Consider the following 5000-nt stretch of genomic DNA (forward strand, 5'->3'; position numbering starts at 1 on the left):
TGCTGGCATTAGAAAGACCATTCGAAGAAGGGTGAGGGTCGGGGTCGGGGAAGCGAGCGTCAGGTCTCGCCGCCCCGATTTTCCCAACCAAGAAAGCAGGACGCTTGAAACTGCGATGGGAGCTTGGATCGGAAGGCTTGCGATAGCAAGAGATCTAGGCAAGAACGGAAGCTTTCAACTTCAAACCAGCTATGTAAAGCAACCCCTCGCACGCGACATCCATCGTGGCAGGGAAACAGAAACAGAGACGCCGGTCCGGCCGAGGCTGCCCGAGCGGCCCGGTAGACCGGGCCGTCTGTCCGTCTTTAAGTCGAAAGACGACTTTAAATCTAAAAACGGTTTTAAGTCGAAAGTGTGGGTTAGGGTTAGGGTTAGGGTTAGGGAAAAAAGTTATAGGGTTAGGGTTGGGGTTAGAGAAAACAGTTGTAGGGTTAGGGTTGGGGTTAGGGTTAGGGTTAGGGTTAGGGTTAGGGAGAAAAGTTGTAGGGTTAGGGTTAGGGTTAGAGAAAACAGTTGTAGGGTTAGGGTTGGGGTTAGGGTTGGGGTTAGGGTTAGGGTTAGGGTTAGGGTTAGGGAGAAAAGTTATAGGGTTAGGGTTGGGGTTAGAGAAAACAGTTGTAGGGTTAGGGTTGGGGTTAGGGTTAGGGTTAGGGTTAGGGTTAGGGAGAAAAGTTGTAGGGTTAGGGTTAGGGTTAGGGTTAGGGTTAGGGTTGGGGTTGGGGTTGGGGTTAGGGTTAGGGTTAGGGTTAGGGTTAGAGAAACAAGTTGTAGAGTTAGGGTTAGGGTTAGGGTTAGGGTTAGGGTTAGGGTTAGGGAGAAAAGTTGTAGGGTTAGGGTTAGGGTTAGGGTTAGGGTTAGGGTTAGGGTTAGGGAGAAAAGTTGTAGGGTTAGGGTTAGGTTCAGGTTCAGGCTCAGGGTTATCATTCTGGAAATGATATTAGCAGAAGCAATGGAAGAAAGCAAGGAGAGGGAGGGAGGGATAGATATTAAACGGGATGGACGAAACGTAGGGAGCGCACACAAGACACGCGATGAGAAACCACCCGCCCAGAGAAATTCATCTCCGATTTACCGAGAAGACAGGGAGAGCAGAGAGATCGCAATGGATGGGAAACACGACGGGAAAGCACAAAATATCGGCGAGCTGAAATATCGGCGAGCTGGCGAGAGCAAAGATATCGAGTAGATTCAAGAGAGAAAGCGGAATTATTTGATAAACAACGTAGAGATGACCAAGAACAGGAAAGATGGAGAGATGAAAGTGGGGACGGACGACGGGAGGAGAAGAAAGAACAGCCAAAAGAGAGCCAAGTAAGAGAACAAGACGAGAAAGCGTCGAGAGAAGGAGCAGAAGAAGTTGAAGAAAGAACCAAGGGCCCTAAGAACGACTTGCTCCACAAAGCAAATAGGTCAGCAAGAAATAAGAATAATTTCCTTGACTAGAAATGGACTGGATTCGGCCATTCGGCAAGAGGAAGGAAAATATGGAATAAATGAGGGAAGTTAAGATGAGAAATGAAAGGCCTACGAGAGGTTCCTCTGGGAAAACTACACCCAAAACTTTGGAGGAAGGAAGATGGCAGAAATTGTAACAAACTTTTCACTTGAAGTCAAGCTTTTCACGTCAAACCAGCTCTTTCAATCAACCCCTCGCAGCCATCCTGGCAGGGAAGCAGAAAACGGAAACACTCCGGTCCGGCCGAGGCCCGGGTAAACCGGTCCCGCCCGAGCGTCCCGGTAGACCGGGACGGCTGCCCGTCACGGACACCCCAGGGCCCCGGCGCGGGCACCGAGGCGACGGCGGAGGTCCCCGACCGAGGCCCGGGGCCCCCGCGCCGGGATCCCGTACATCCATCAAGGCGGGGAAACAGAAACACTCTAGGCCGGCCGAGGCCCGGGTAAACCGGACCCGCCCAAGGCCGTCCCGGTAGACCGGGACGACTGCCCGGCGCGGACACCTCCGGGGGCCGGCGTGGGCACCGAGGGGACGGCGGAGGTCCCCGACCGAGGCCCGCGGCGCCGGAGCCGGGATCCCGTGCATCCATCGTGGCGGGGGAAACAGAAAGGCTGATCCGGCCGGGGCCCCGGTAGACCGGGAAGACTGCCCGGCGCGGACACCCCCGGGGTCCGGCGTGGGCACCGAGGCGAAGGCGGAGGTCCCCGACCGAGGCCCGCGGCGCCGGAGCCGGGATCCCGTGCATCCATCGTGGCGGGGGAAACAGAAAGGCTGATCCGGCCGGGGCCCCGGTAGACCGGGACGACTGCCCGTCGCGGGCACCCCCGGGGTCCGGCGGGGGCACCGAGGCGACGGCGGAGGTCCCCGACCGAGGCCCGCGGACCCGGAGCCGGGATCCCGTGCATCCATCGTGGCGGGGGAAACAGAAAGGCTGATCCGGCCGGGGCCCCGGTAGACCGGGACGACTGCCCGTCGCGGGCACCCCCGGGGTCCGGCGGGGGCACCGAGGCGACGGCGGAGGTCCCCGACCGAGGCCCGCGGACCCGGAGCCGGGATCCCGTGCATCCATCGTGGCGGGGGAAACAGAAAGGCTGATCCGGCCGGGGCCCCGGTAGACCGGGAAGACTGCCCGGCGCGGACACCCCCGGGGTCCGGCGTGGGCACCGAGGCGAAGGCGGAGGTCCCCGACCGAGGCCCGCGGCGCCGGAGCCGGGATCCCGTGCATCCATCGTGGCGGGGGAAACAGAAAGGCTGATCCGGCCGGGGCCCCGGTAGACCGGGACGACTGCCCGTCGCGGGCACCCCCGGGGTCCGGCGGGGGCGCCGAGGCGACGGCGGAGGTCCCCGACCGAGGCCCGCGGACCCGGAGCCGGGATCCCGTGCATCCATCGTGGCGGGGGAAACAGAAAGGCTGATCCGGCCGGGGCCCCGGTAGACCGGGAAGACTGCCCGGCGCGGACACCCCCGGGGTCCGGCGGGGGCACCGAGGCGACGGCGGAGGTCCCCGACCGAGGTCCGCGGCGCCGGAGCCGGGATCCCGTGCATCCATCGTGGCGGGGGAAACAGAAAGGCTGATCCGGCCGGGGCCCCGGTAGACCGGGACGACTGCCCGTCGCGGGCACCCCCGGGGTCCGGCGGGGGGCGCCGAGGCGACGGCGGAGGTCCCCGACCGAGGCCCGCGGACCCGGAGCCGGGATCCCGTGCATCCATCGTGGCGGGGGAAACAGAAAGGCTGATCCGGCCGGGGCCCCGGTAAGCCGGACCCGCCCGAGGCCGTCCCGGTAGACCCGGCCCTCTCCCCGTCTCGGGCACCCCCGGGGTCCGGCGTGGGCACCGAGGCGACGGCGGAGGTCCCCGACCGAGGCCCGCGGACCCGGAGCCGGGATCCCGTGCATCCATCGTGGCGGGGGAAACAGAAAGGCTGATCCGGCCGGGGCCCCGGTAGACCGGGAAGACTGCCCGGCGCGGACACCCCCGGGGTCCGGCGGGGGCACCGAGGCGACGGCGGAGGTCCCCGACCGAGGTCCGCGGCGCCGGAGCCGGGATCCCGTGCATCCATCGTGGCGGGGGAAACAGAAAGGCTGATCCGGCCGGGGCCCCGGTAGACCGGGACGACTGCCCGTCGCGGGCACCCCCGGGGTCCGGCGGGGGCGCCGAGGCGACGGCGGAGGTCCCCGACCGAGGCCCGCGGACCCGGAGCCGGGATCCCGTGCATCCATCGTGGCGGGGGAAACAGAAAGGCTGATCCGGCCGGGGCCCCGGTAGACCGGGAAGACTGCCCGGCGCGGACACCCCCGGGGTCCGGCGGGGGCACCGAGGCGACGGCGGAGGTCCCCGACCGAGGTCCGCGGCGCCGGAGCCGGGATCCCGTGCATCCATCGTGGCGGGGGAAACAGAAAGGCTGATCCGGCCGGGGCCCCGGTAGACCGGGACGACTGCCCGTCGCGGGCACCCCCGGGGTCCGGCGGGGGCGCCGAGGCGACGGCGGAGGTCCCCGACCGAGGCCCGCGGACCCGGAGCCGGGATCCCGTGCATCCATCGTGGCGGGGGAAACAGAAAGGCTGATCCGGCCGGGGCCCCGGTAAGCCGGACCCGCCCGAGGCCCCGGTAGACCGGGACGACTGCCCGTCGCGGGCACCCCCGGGGTCCGGCGGGGGCGCCGAGGCGACGGCGGAGGTCCCCGACCGAGGCCCGCGGACCCGGAGCCGGGATCCCGTGCATCCATCGTGGCGGGGGAAACAGAAAGGCTGATCCGGCCGGGGCCCCGGTAAGCCGGACCCGCCCGAGGCCGTCCCGGTAGACCCGGCCCTCTCCCCGTCTCGGGCACCCCCGGGGTCCGGCGTGGGCACCGAGGCGACGGCGGAGGTCCCCGACCGAGGCCCGCGGACCCGGAGCCGGGATCCCGTGCATCCATCGTGGCGGGGGAAACAGAAAGGCTGATCCGGCCGGGGCCCCGGTAGACCGGGAAGACTGCCCGGCGCGGACACCCCCGGGGTCCGGCGTGGGCACCGAGGCGAAGGCGGAGGTCCCCGACCGAGGCCCGCGGCGCCGGAGCCGGGATCCCGTGCATCCATCGTGGCGGGGGAAACAGAAAGGCTGATCCGGCCGGGGCCCCGGTAGACCGGGACGACTGCCCGTCGCGGGCACCCCCGGGGTCCGGCGGGGGCGCCGAGGCGACGGCGGAGGTCCCCGACCGAGGCCCGCGGACCCGGAGCCGGGATCCCGTGCATCCATCGTGGCGGGGGAAACAGAAAGGCTGATCCGGCCGGGGCCCCGGTAGACCGGGAAGACTGCCCGGCGCGGACACCCCCGGGGTCCGGCGTGGGCACCGAGGCGAAGGCGGAGGTCCCCGACCGAGGCCCGCGGCGCCGGAGCCGGGATCCCGTGCATCCATCGTGGCGGGGGAAACAGAAAGGCTGATCCGGCCGGGGCCCCGGTAGACCGGGACGACTGCCCGTCGCGGGCACCCCCGGGGTCCGGCGGGGGCGCCGAGGCGACGGCGGAGGTCCCCGACCGAGGCCCGCGGACCCGGAGCCGGGATCCC

The sequence above is a fragment of the Pituophis catenifer genome, unplaced genomic scaffold, assembly GCF_029215685.1.
Source record: "Pituophis catenifer annectens isolate HBS135680 unplaced genomic scaffold, rPitCat1.0.hap2 SCAF_44, whole genome shotgun sequence".
Classification (NCBI taxonomy): Eukaryota; Metazoa; Chordata; class Lepidosauria; order Squamata; family Colubridae; genus Pituophis; species Pituophis catenifer.